The sequence below is a fragment of the Xenopus laevis genome, chromosome 5S (assembly GCF_017654675.1).
Source record: "Xenopus laevis strain J_2021 chromosome 5S, Xenopus_laevis_v10.1, whole genome shotgun sequence".
NCBI classification, from domain to species: Eukaryota; Metazoa; Chordata; class Amphibia; order Anura; family Pipidae; genus Xenopus; species Xenopus laevis.
Genome location: NC_054380.1, coordinates 73212663 through 73227183, shown reverse-complemented (window position 1 = coordinate 73227183; position 14521 = coordinate 73212663).

Genomic DNA, 14521 nt, shown 5'->3' with positions numbered 1-14521 from the left:
TATATGACAAATATTTTCCTAGCCTAAATTCTCTGTGCTTATTCATCAGCGTATTTGAAAAATAATCTCTGTGGGAAATTAGCATGGGGAGGTTAGGTAGATAATGAGATTCATGGCAGTTTGTCAGCCTAAACCCAAAGAAATGTCTCTTGGTGAAAATGTATTATTGTGCTCTTAGTAAATTGAAGGTTCATAGGAGGAAATTGAGCCTGGCAAAAGGATTTCAATTTACCAATGCAAAAAGTATATTCGCCAATGAAATGTTAATTTGTCATACTTGTCTTTAAGTAAATTGCCAGTGTCATGGAACATTTTTATTTTTGGTGATTACATACCAAATGTAATCTTTTATCCTTTAATTGAAGGGGACACTTTGGGGCATATTTACTAGAGATGTAAGGAAATTCACAAATGAATGCTCCTTTCCAGCACCATCATTTCAGTGAACCTACTGTTAAAAAAGAACCCAGCTGTCAGTATAAACATTTAACTACAAAGGGAAAGTTGTGCTCACCACTACTTATTAAACCATTAAGCAGGGGTGCAATGAGGCTGTGTCCACAACAATCAAATACAAGAGGCAGGACAGGGTGCGAAGTGCAAAAATTTGCTTCAAATGGCCTTGTTTTTTTGTGCTCCCCCTACAAATACAGCACTACAGGCATTGGGCCATTCCTCGCATTACCTACCCCCTAATTTGCACATCATTCATACACATGTTTTAGAAGAGCTACACCTCACACTGTTTTTTTATTTACACAAGCAGATGCAAGATTTTTTTTGTCCTAACATTTGATTTTTGGCCTTTTGTAAATCCATCTTGTGTATAGCTGAAAATTTAACTTAAAACAGAATGATTTAAAACATAAAATTTGATTCTATTCAAAACAAGGCTGAGCTCTCACTGCAAAAAAACAACCCCTCCTTTTCACCACAGTACTACCCATGTTGTGCTAAGTATTCAATTAGACATATAGGGGCAGATTTATCAAGGGTCGAAGTGAATTTGAGGGAATTTTCGAAGTAAAAAAATTTGAAATTCAAAGTAATTTTTTGGATACTTCGTCCATCGAATAGGATACTACAACTTAAAATTTACTTCGAATTGGATTCGAAGTAAAAATCGTTCGAATATTCGGTAATCAAAGTACTGTCTTATTAAAAAAAACTTTGACTAGCCAAAGTGCTATGTTAGCCTATGGAGACCTTCTAATGCATTTTTCTAAGTTTTTTGTAGTCGAAGTAAAATCGTTCGATTGATCGATGAAATCGTTCGAGCGATTTTACTTCGACCGCAAAATGGTCAAATTCGGTAACAAAAACTTCGACTTCGATATTCGACCTATAGCCATTCGATGCTCAAATTTCGAAGTAAATCAGCCCATATTCTGTAAATCACAAAAATATCTTCAAAGGGAAAAAAAAATATTTCTCCAAAGAACTAAGGGGGAAATGTAATAAAATTCAAAAAGAGCAAATCTTTGAGAATACAAATTTGCCTGTTGCAATGTAATATTCTTCATTAGGCGTTTATTTCATTGTGAATCTTAATTGCACATTAAAAACCTTTAACACCTGCTGTGCAGTTTTGTTAAATAGCAAAAATTGGCTTGCAATTGCAAAATTTTATTACATACACTGCGAATGTTTGCAAATGATACAATTCACAATCGATATCTTACTGTCGTATGAGGGGCAAAGCGTTCGCAAAGGCAAAATGTTTCACTTTGCGAACATTTATTCGCAATGCAAATGAATTGCGAATTATTTTTGCTCTACCGACCAATATTACACTCCCTCCTAAGACTTTTGCAACAAAGTTTAAAAGGAACAACTGGGCGTTAAGCAAATGCTGCTTTCCATAGCAATAGTTTTTACAAATAACTTTAAAAAGCACTGATGTTTTTTAATGTATATTGGAAAGCTGCTTGGTTTTTTTTATTAGGCACATTTTTATTTTGGAGTTGACATGCCATTAATCCGTCTACTAAATCATAGGTAGAGATTGCCACTGAAATTTTATTAACAAAATCAAGGAATTGTACTGGTAGCTATTGTGGCAACTTGCTGGATTGTGCCTCTGAATTGATGCTTTTAGAGGTTTAAAACGGTTAAGGAAAGAGGAATAGGGTTAAGGAATAGCAGTAGCAGGACCTTCTTCCATTTTCTTCTCATTGGCCATTTGTACTGTCACGATCAGCACCCTAAATCCAGAACAAGTGCTAGGCTCCCTGGTCTCGGCTATGCTTCTGCTGCCTGTAGCAGCCGCCTTTCACTTCGGGAGGAGCCCTCCGCTAATCGGATGCCGCCAGTTCTTAATAAGAGAGGAACCTAGCAAGAGTTCTGGACGATTGTTTACCAAGTATTTTGAAAGGAAGGCCACACACCTCAGGAGAAACCAACGGAATAGTGTGGTCAGGCAGGCCGGGTCGGTACAGGCTATGTTCAAGCAAGTTCAGACAGTCAAGGATCAGGATTGGAGAGTTCAGAATAGTCAGGCAGGCTAGGGTCAAGATTGCAGAGTTCTGAATAAACTGGTCAATACCAGAATAACAAGAAGGAGTCACAAGGAATAAACACCCAGGAACTAAATAAGTTAGACATACAACGGGCAACTACTTCAATTCCAAAATCCTGGATTGGACCCTTTTCTGTATACTGCTCTGTGATTTTCTCCTGGTACACATATTGTATCACAATGCAAACAGAAAATATTATATATATAAGACCTTGAAGGGGGTTTGTTTAAAGCAGAGATTAGTGTTATTGAAATTAGATTAAAAGTTACATTCAATGACAATAAAATAATGATATTAACAATAGAATAATGAGAACACCCTATTCCATGACGGGTAATGGCTGGTATTTAAGACTATTAATATAAATTAAAGATCAAGACCCCTCATCCTGGTACTTACAAAGGCCAGACCTAAGATAGATAGGGGGGAAGGGAATCATACAATGGCATGCTGACCAAAGGTCAAGACTCTGCAGACAGAAGTCAAACAACAGTTAGATACAGAAGTGTTGCTTCAGAACTGCAAGCAACCATCCTGTCTCAAACTAGCAGACATATAGTTTGTGTATGTTGGAATCAGGGAAATATAAAATGGTGTAACAGATATTGCAATATTTACTATAGATATTTAATATTTTACTATAGGAAGCTTACATGCCTTCTAATATAGAAGGAGGGCTTTTACCCATGTAGGGTATTTCCGTGTACCTTTGCTCTTATGGTAAATGCTCTGTAAAAAGGTATAAAAGCTTGTTGTAAGAGGAGTGTCTTTGGGAAGTACTCCTGTCACACTTAAGTATTATGCTGTTGAGTGATTGTGACAACTTCCTAGGCAAAACGAGTAATAAAAAATACCTACATCAGTAATAATCCTCTGGCAAAAAAAATCTATAGCCTATAGTCCTTTAAAATAGAATTCCCAAGTTCTTAAAACACACAATTAATTAATTAATTCAAATTTATAAAAAAAGAAAGAGAAAGAAGCCTTGTTTACAATGTTTAATTGAACTTATTTGCCACCACCCATTCAATAGCAACAATCAATATTACTTGGAGAGGGAGATCTCTTTATGACCAATTATTTAATTTTCTATATTAATTTGCCACTTCTTGTTTATTCCAATGATTTAATATATCTAGAGAACACACCATTAATTCTGTATATATCAATTCCTATAATTCTAATAAATTAGTGAAAGTGCAAGTGCTTTAAATCAATTAATTTGATTATATATACTGATTAAGTTAGTTATGTATATCAAATAATTCAGTACATTATTCTATAAATAGCAGTTGTACAATGTGGTAGAAGAATAGAAATTTAAGTGACTTTTTATAAAGTGCAAGTGCCTATATTGCTTCAATTCCCCTTTCAGTTCATTATAAACCAGTTCATTGATTATTAAAGTGACTAGTGCTAATAAATTAATTAAAAATGATGGTCTATTGATTTCCGTCTCTCAAGTTGCTCCTTGGTTGAAAAAAGAGGAAATTGAAAATAGATAGTTGGTGAAGAACTCAATTTTTTTCTAATCCCTGGGAGTACCACAAAGTGGGAGGAAGGCAAGAACTGAAGGGCTGCGGTCTCAAATTTGATCTTTTCCTTATTGGAGGAGGCTATTCTAACCTATAAAACCACAAACCCAACAGACCTTGGAAAGGAAAATAGGATAAGATAAAGAATAAGGTAAGTATAAGCATTAGAATTTGCTTCCGCAATTTCCAATCAACCTAGACTGACTTACTAGAAAATCTTTGTAAACATTGCAAACAAGGTTTCTTTCTTTTTTATAAAGCTGTAATACTGTGTCTGTTGGAGGAGATGTATTGGCCACAATAAATTACTAATTTATTGCAAATTGGACCGATTGGTCCCTGCATCATGGCAGATCATAGAAGTAGACTGGAGCTTTTGCTTCCTCTCCCTCAACTAGGAGTTGCGTAGCCTGCCCCAACCCCAATTGCAGGGCCAGACCAGTGCACTAGGTGGTAGGCCCCAGTCCTGGTAAGTATTTATTGATCTGTACGAGAGAGCTAGAACTCCAATCATTATTAGCATGCTTACAGTCCCAACATGGTGTTTTTGTAAAACGAGTCTAGCTCTTGAGGGGAAGTCGCCATATAGTGAATGTGCCTAAAAAAATTTCCTTCTTTCTATTATGTTAAGATTGGCATGTAATTGGCAACAGTCCCTTGGAGAGAGAGAGAGAGGCAGGCACCATTTGCCCACACAGCCCTGGAACCCTGTGCCAGACAGCAACAATTTGTCTGGGGGGGGGGTTCAATTGAGCCCTGCAGTAAGACCAGCCCTGAGCTATTCCCCAAAATATGTTTTTAATATGCTTTTGATTCCACATCATGCAGTCACAAATCATTGGTTGAATGTCTTGCTTCTCCTCCGATTGTCTTGTCTTGAATTGCCAGTTAGTTTTTTTAAAGGCCTTGCTGAAAAGAGTCAAATACTTAGTTTATTCCATCACACTCTATGCAAGGAAACCATTAAAGAAGGGCAATCCAGGGCTCTGTCTTCAGTTCTCTCCAAAATGCCCTTTCTAAATGCAACCGACATACAGTCTGCCCTGTGTTCCAACTGTTCGGTTTTGACCTGAACAATTTGGTTTTCTTAGGGCTGTACAGGTTTCATAAACACCTAGGAGTGGCCCTCTGGTGCCTATATAATCCATCATTTTTATTTTTAGAAAAACAAAAAACCTCAGCTTTCGTCAGAGACTGCTTGCTTAAATCCAATGGCAGAGCTGGGGAGGTGGGGGTGGTGTAAGGGGTTTGTAGCCAATTTTGGCCAGCCATGATATCACTTTGTGAGTTATGTCACTTTCATGAGCTGAGGAGGACAGTTAGGTCCAGTGCCTAAGTTGACACTGCACCTAAATACAGAGGTGGTTTCAACCTTGTAAAACCTGAATATTTATCTGGCCAATAACTCCATCTGATGCCACACCTTCCCCAAAAAGGCACAGACCCCCCAAATATCCTCTTGTTTGGTTTTTGATGATGTCAAAGGTGACAATTCTAAGCATTCCTCTCAACAGGAGTTCAGCTCAGTAAGATCTATCTGTTTTTGATTTGTGAACAGACATTTATGGGCAGGTTTAGCAAAGGTTTAATATCGAATGTATGTGAATTCTTTTTACTCTAATAAATTTGAAGGTACTCACAATTCGACTAGGAGGTTATGAAAAAATGTGATTGTCTAAAATTCGATCGAATGGGAACAACCCAAAAATTCGATTCATATTCGATTAGCATACAAACAAAATTCAAATCGAATTTTCCTATGAAAAAGCTTGAATGTCAGGAAGCCTATTAACATCTTCAAATGGGTGAAGGGACCTCTACCATTGACTTATAAATGAATTCAGCAGATTTTAGGTGGCAAATATTCAAATTAGAATGGTGATTTTAAATTTGAATTTGTAAATTTTGACACAAAAGAAAATGTGAAAATTCGAATTCACTATCCGAACCTTAATAAATCTGCCCCTTATAGTAGGTGGTCACAGTGGGGTACATTTCTCTATACAATGACCATTTGCCATATCAAGTTACACAGATTAGTCTACAGCTACATGTTCTAACCTGGAGGCCATAGTCAGCACATTCATTGCATTTCTGCACATTGTAAAACAGTATATAAGGGGAGGCACATTTATCAAGGGTCAAATGTCTAATTCATTTTAAACTCCCTTAAATTCGATTGAATTCGAAATTTGACTGGGTGAAATTTATTTAAAAAAATCTTATTTTTAAAACTCGCACAAATTTAACTGATCTGAAATCTCTAATCAAATTCGATTTCAATTATACAAAACTCGATTCTAGTTTTTTTCTCCAAAAAAACTTGAATGTCTTGAAGGCTACAAACATCAATACAAATTGATCCCTGGACGCCTCCCATTGACTTTTACAATAATTGAGCAGGTTTTAGGTGCCAAATAGTCTAATTTGAATTCTTAGAATTGATAAATCTCGAAAATCAATTTGATTTTTTAAGGAACTTTAATCGAGTTTGTATAATTCTCTAGTCAAATTTGACAGTTTTGACAGTTTTGACCATAAAAAAATTGAAAAATTTAAATTTTCAATTTGATACTTAGGGGCAAATTTATCAAGGGTCGAATTTCGAGTTTATGGTAGTTTCTCTCCATCTCCCATCAACTCCCATAAACCTTGAAAAAAATTAGCAATCGAAATTTGTGAATATGATCGAGCTGCATAACAGCTGCCTGGTAGATCTAAGAACAGCATTATGATCGAATATGATCGATCTGCAAATTCAAATAAAATTCAATCGAATTCGATTTAAATTTTTTCACACCAAAAAAAAACAAAAAACTTTTTTTTCAAAGTCCATTAAATGACTTCTAATTGGTTGTAGGCGGACCCCCATACAGGGGTGCTTCGCCAGTGAGGCGAGTTGAGGCTGTCGCCTCAGGCGGCAGCGCCCCACTAGGTACCAGGGGCACAAAAATGCTGCTACTGGTGCTTTAAGAATGAATTTCCTGGGGAGGGGGGGCAGCAGCAACTGTTGCTGCCTCAGGCGGCAGAGGGGCCAGGATCGCCCCTGCCCCCATAGGCTAAAACACAAATTTGGCAGGTCTCAGATGGCGAATAGTCAAATTCGAATTCATGATAAATTTAAAATTTTGCATTTTTTTAACATTCTAATCTAATTTGGACTATTCCCTAGTTGAATTACACTAAAATAAACTCGAAATTCAAATTCAAAAAATTTAAATTCGACCCTTGATAAATATGCCCCTTAATAAATCTGCCCCTGTATGTGTAGGGTTGGCACACCATCACAACTTAGAAAAAGGAGACCTGGGTGCTCACTGTCAGAGGGCTACCTGTAAGTTTGTCAGTCCCTTGGTACTGACTTGCGCCCCGGCGAAAGATCGCGGCGTGTTTGCGCATCGGCGCGGTTGCGTCGAGTTGTGCGCGCGCGGGCGAAGGTTCGCGGGCGCGCGCACGTTTTTGACGCATGCGCACGGCGCGTAAAAGGACGCCGAGGCCTGCAAGTCACTGCGAAGTGATCTTGCCTCTGACACTAAGCGTTTTCTGAATTCTACATTGCTGATCCATTGGTTTCCTGATTATTGGCCTGTTTTTGACTCTTCTCTTGGACTTCCCCTGTTACCGCTGATTCCGTTCCTGACCCACGCCTGGCTTGACTACGATTCCGCTTACCCCTGTTTGGCTACCTCAACTTGACTTTTTACAAGTGCCTACCCAACATCTATTTACCGGCACCTCTGTTACTCTTCATCTGGACTTATTCCTGTCCCCACCCAGGCTCTAAGTTCCAGTGAGAGGCATAGGGGAGGCTATTATTTCGTCGGACCCATTACGGAGCCTGATAGTATCACTTCGCCAATATGGAGTCTGGCGGTGATCAAGCCTCTCAGCCTTTTGATGCCCTCGTTCAGCAAATCACATCTCTTACTAAAGCAGTACGGGACCTGCAAGGAGGTTATCAACAGATCCAGGTTCAGCTTCATGATCTTACCCCTCCTGTTAATCCTCCTCCACCTCCTGTGTCCCAAGCTCCAACTCAACCTTCCGCTTCCGCTCCTGTGTATTCTGAACCCAAGGTGGCGCTACCAGAAAAGTTTTCCAGAGATAGACAACTTTTTCATGCATTCTTCCATGGTTGCCACAGACCTATGCCTCTGAACAAGTCAAGGTTGGAGTAATTATTTCTTTACTGTCTGGGGAACCACAAGCTTGGGCACATCGTCTGATGGAGAGCCAAAGTCCACTCCTGAATGACTCCGATACGTTCTTCCAGGCCTTAGGTCAAATTTATGATGACCCCAGACGCGACGTATCTGCTGAGGCTGCCATTCGTGTTTTACGCCAAGAGAGACGGCCTGTAGAGGACTACATTTCTGATTTCCGCAGATATGCAGCAGACACGGAGTGGAATGACAAGGCTTTGAGACATCAATTTCGTCTTGGACTCTCTGATGCCTTAAGAGATGAACTGTCTCGTGTTGCAATGCCCACCAATTTGGAAGGCCTTATTGATCTAGTAATCCAAATGGATCAACGTCTAAGAGAAAGACGCGCTGAAAGGTCTTCTTCCTGGCTTCTTCCCAAGGCTCCTTTGCTCCCTCGCCTTTCTGCCACTTCTCATCATGTGGAGTCGGGCGAACCTATGCAAATTGGTCTTCTGAGGTCAGCTATCTCGCCCGAAGAAAGACTTCGCAGACGTCAACTGAACCTCTGCCTGTATTGCGGGTTGTCTGGTCATTTTTTGAAGGACTGTCCCACTCGTCCTTCTGGTAAAGCAGGACTGTCTTTTTTATCTGTCAGTACTTCGTCCAGAGGATTCTCACCCTTAACTCTTTCCATTTCTCTACAGTGGCTCGAAAGAAGAGTTAAAGCATCAGCCATCATTGACTCGGGGGCGTGTGACTGTTTCATTGATTCTGAGTTTGTTAAGACTTACGTTATCCCTATTCGTCTCAAACAAGAGCCCTTCTCCGTAAAGACAGCCGATGGTTCATCGCTTTCTTCCGGGCCTGTGACGCATGAGACGATCCCTTTGAGTGTAATGGTAAACTCCTGCCATTCAGAGTCTATTGTATTCAATGTGATTTTTTCTCCTCTTTTCCCTGTTATTTTTGGCTTACCTTGGTTAAGACGTCACAATCCTTCAATAAATTGGTGCACTGGTATCCTGCAATTCGACTCTGAAGTCAGTATTTCTCATTCAGTTACAGAAAATAAAGAGGTTTCCATAGCTCTGTGTTCCTCCTCTGACGATCGTTTAACAAAAATACCATACTTTTTACATGAATTCTTGGATGTTTTTGATGAGAAGGGAGCTGACAAACTTCCCCCTCACCGTGTTTACGATTGTCCTGTCGACCTTCTGCCTGGAGCAGCCATTCCTTTTGGGCGAATTTACCCTCTTTCGGAACCTGAACTGTCTGTGTTAAAGAACTATATCGACGATAATTTAAAGAAGGGTTTTATTCGTCCTTCCATTTTCACCAGCTGGGGCAGGCATATTCTTTGTCGAGAAAAAGGACCACTCTTTACGACCATGTATTGATTATAGGCAATTGAACCATATAACTGTCAAGAATCGTTACCCTCTTCCTCTTGTTCATGAGCTTTTCCAGAGTCTTCGAGGGGCAAAGATATTTTCAAAACTTGACCTACGAGGTGCTTATAATTTGGTGAGGATCCGAGAGGCGATGAATGGAAGACAGCTTTCAGATCTCGCTATGGACATTTTGAATATTTAGTCATGCCTTTTGGCCTATGCAACGCCCCCGCAACTTTTCAGCATCGTCAATGATTTTAAACATCCTCGATCAATTCGTTATTGTTTATTTGGACGACATACTTATTTTTTCTACATCTTATGAAGAACATGTTATAACATGAAGAGAGTTTTCAATAGGCTCCGTACTCATGGTCTCTTTGCTAAGCTAGAGAAATGCGAGTTTAATAAATCTTCCATCGAATTTTTGGGTTTCATCATCTCCGATCAAGGGATATGCATGGATAAGAAGAAGGTTTCTACAATTCTTGAATGGCCAGTCCCTGATAATCGTAAAGCAGTTCAGAGATTTGTTGGTTTCGCCAATTTCTACAGAAAATTTATTAAAGACTTTTCCAAGATCATCGCCCCCATCACAGATTTAACCAGTTCTTCTAAACCCTTTGTCTGGACTCCTCAGGCTCAATCTGCATTTCAGAAACTAAAGAGTTATTTGTTTCAGCACAGATTCTTAAACACCCAAATCCAACTTTGCCGTTTGTCCTTGAAGTCGATGCTTCTGAGGTTGCAGTCGGTGCCATTCTTTCTCAAAGGTTTGGAGCCCAAGGTTCTCTTTTTCCTGTAGCTTTTTTTTCTAAGAAGCTCTCATATTCGGAAAAGAACTATGACGTTTCCGACAGGGAACTCCTCGCAATTAAAGCTGCGTTTGAAGAATGGAGACATTTGTTGGAAGGGGCTATACATCCTGTTTTAATTTTTTCTGATCATAAGAATTTAGAATACCTACGTACAGCTAAACGTCTCAAGCCTCGACAAGCTAGGTGGGCTTTATTCTTCTCCCGTTTTAACTTCCATATTACCTATAGACCAGGAGCAAAGAATGGTAAAGCTGATGCCCTTTCCCGTATATTTTCTGAAGATGATAAATTTCCTGAACAAACCCATACCATTCTCCAACCTCAGAACTTCCTTTTATTACAGTCTGAACTTATGTCCAGAGTTAAAGAAGCTTCTTTTTCACTGATATTTTCCCAAATCTGGAACCAAAGGATGGTTTTCTTTTTTTTAAGAATAAGATTTTTGTCCCTGAGAAACTTCGTGTGGATGTTCTTCAGTTTGTTCATAGTCATCCTCTGTCTGGACATTTAGGTACAAGAAAAACTATTAATTTAGCCAAAAGACTTTTTTTCTGGCCCAGGGTGAGTAAGGACTGTAAGCTGTTTGTCCGTTTTTGTGAGACGTGTGCTCGTTTTAAATCTTCTCATTGTCGACCCATGGGGCTTCTTCATCCGTTACCAGTCCCTGACAGGTTTTGGGGATCACTTTCAGTGGATTTTATTGTGGAATTACCTCCATCTCAAGGCTTTAATACAATCTTTGTTGTGGTCGATCGTCTATCCAAGATGGCACACTTCATTCCCATGATTGGTACTCCTTCTGCTGCTTCTACTGCTGAGGCTTTTATTAAAGAGGTCATCAGACTACATGGAGTTCCGGATGAGATTGTTTCCGACAGAGGGGTACAATTTACGTCCAAATTCTGGAAAGCACTTTGCCAGTCTCTGAAGATTAAACTTCTTTTTTCCACAGCTTTTCACCCTGAAACTAACGGGCAAACAGAAAGAACGAATCAAACCCTTGAACAATATCTTCGTTGTTTCACTTCCTTCCTACAAGATGATTGGTATCAACTTCTTCCATTTGCCGAATTTTCTTACAATAACTCTGTGCACTCATCAACTAAGGAAACTCCTTTCTTCGCCAATTATGGGTTTCATCCTCAAGTTTTACCTAACCTTCCTAGAGAGGTGACACTTGCCCGTACTTCCAGACGACTTGCATTTTGTCAATAACCTTCAAAGATCCGACACAAGCTATGACTGTGTCAAAAGGAATTATAAATTTTTTGCCGACAAGAAGAGAAGAGGGAGTCCAGGGTTTAAAGTAGGGGAACAAGTGTGGTTATCCACTCAACATATTAAATTAGACTGTCCTTCCAAGAAGTTAGGGCAAAAATTTCTTGGTCCGTTCCCCATCATTCAACAAATCAATAATGTGGCTTTTAAGCTGAAGTTACCTGCATCTGTCAAGATCCACCCAGTATTTCATGTATCTCTTTTCAAACCGGTTGTCAAGAACACGTTTCCTGGTCGTTCTTCTTCTCCTCCAGTACCAGTAACCATTCAATGGAGTTGAAGAATTAGAAGTAGGTTCAATTTTGGATTCCAGGTATCACAGAGGTCAGTTACAGTATCTAATACATTGGAAGGGTTATTCTCCTGAAGAGAGGTCTTGGGAACCAGAAACAATGTTCATTCTCCTCAGTTTATTAAGCTGTTTCACAAACGCTATCCTGCTAAGCCTGGGCCCGTCCAGAGGCCGCGCCTCGGGGGGGGCAATGTCAGTCCCTTGGTACTGACTTGCGCCACGGCGAAAGATCGCGGCGTGTTTGCGCATCGGCGCGGTTGCGTCGAGTTGTGCGCGCGCGCGGGCGAAGGTTCGCGGGCGCGCACACGTTTTTGACGCATGCGCACGTTTTTGACGCATGCGCACTGCGCGTAAAAGGACGCCGAGGCCTGCAAGTCACTGCGAAGTGATCTTGCCTCTGACACTAAGCGTTTTTTGAATTCTACATTGCTGATCCATTGGTTTCCTGATTATTGGCCTGTTTTTGACTCTTCTCTTGGACTTCCCCTGTTACCGCTGATTCCGTTCCTGACCCACGCCTGGCTTGACTACGATTCCGCTTACCCCTGTTTGGCTACCTCGACTTGACTTTTTACAAGTGCCTACCCAACATCTATTTACCGGCACCTCTGTTACTCTTCATCTGGACTTATTCCTGTCCCCACCCAGGCTCTAAGTTCCAGTGAGAGGCATAGGGGAGGCTATTATTTCGTCTGACCCATTACGGAGCCTGATAAAGTTCCTATAGGTGTCATGACTAAAACAAGAAAAACGACACTAACTAAAAAAAAAAAGTAAATTTGGGTTTCTTTTTTCTTGTATATGCTTAATAAGAAATAAACCTTTTGATGATTTTTTTTGTTAAATACTGGAGTGCCCTGTTTTTCTTGTTTTGCACACTGAAAAACAGGCAAATGCAACATAACTTTACAATATGTACAAACCCCTTGGGTCCTTTTAGATCAAAATATAATGATTAGCCCCTCTAAATCCAAAAGCTTAAAAATCATTAAAGATGGTTGATTTCATTTAAGGGCAGAGACACACAGTCGGATTTGGGGAGATTAGTAGCCCGGCGACAAATCTCCTCTTCTTCGGGGCAACTAATCTCCCTGCACTGCCTTCCCGCCAGTTAGATGTAAATCGCCGGCGGGATGGCACTCGGAGTGCTTTGTTTTCCAAATGTCCCCTGAAGTTACCTCGCAAGGAAACTTCAGGCGACTTCGAAGAACTAAGCACTCCGAGTGCCATCCCGCAGGCGATTTACATTCTAGCTGGCAGGAAGGCAGTGCGGAGAGATTAGTCGCCCCAAAGAAGAGGAGATTTGTCACCAGGCGACGAATCTCCCCAATTCTGACTGTGTGTCTCTGTCCTAAAATTGCTGCAGACAGAGAATGTAATACAGATTGACATTTTATTCCATCTGCAGCAGCGATGTGTGATATCATTTAGGAAATTCTGCATGCTGTTACGTTTTCTTGCCATTTTATTCTTGGCTCACTTGCTTTTTAGACATTGCCTTTACAGACTAGTGTTTTTACACTAAGGACTCCACTGCTACTGCGTGTGTTTGTAATTATTCATATTTTTTATAACAATTCGTTGTACCTCTCTTTTATTAGCCCTGTTTCTTTGTGCACAGATATCTATATACACTGGAATGAGCTATACAGTAAATCAAAGATAACAAATCTTATAGTGTATACCATTTGTGGTGCGACTATTTCAGTTTCTCTATTTAGATGGATGTTAGATTGCCGACTTATAGAGTTGATTAAGTTCAGTAATAATTATCAGTAATTATAAAGACATTGTGCAACTATTAGCTGGTTTATACTGTATAACCTGTATAAATGAAATGTCCAACCACTAAACCACATTTCTGAATAATGCATATACTATATATATATATATATATATATATATATATATATATATATATATATATATATATATATATATATATATATTATATATATATATATATATATATATATATTTCTAATACTACCTAATTGGCCAATTAGTTTTTTTGGGTATATGTGCACTTTATATGAATTTATAATATTTGATTTTAAGTGTAGATAATGTAGTTTATTCTTCACAGTAATTCACAGTATAATTAATGTTTTTATTCATATTAGGTAATTTCTTGCACATGCATATTCATTTATTTATTCATACATTTATATATCTATTTATTTTAGTACTTTGTAAACTTTGAGAAAGAGCCTTTGGGTGATTTTATATTACACTGACCATGTTGCCCATTCATTTCAAAGGGACAGGCTAGCTTTATTGTGGTTTAAACCCTGTTGTCGTTCCCTTTGTTAGTTTGATGTAAAATTAAAACATATCTTTTAGCCGATATAATATAAAAATTAGCTGATATGCTGGTTACATGTGGTTACAATATAGAGATTTATAAATACTCAGTGTATTTTATACAATGTATTTTACTCTCTATGGTGTTCAAGGTTTGCCCTTTGGCAGAAGCCTTGTACAAATTGTGTAAATTGCCACAGTATAACGCTAAAGTTGTTGAGTGCTATATGTTCTGA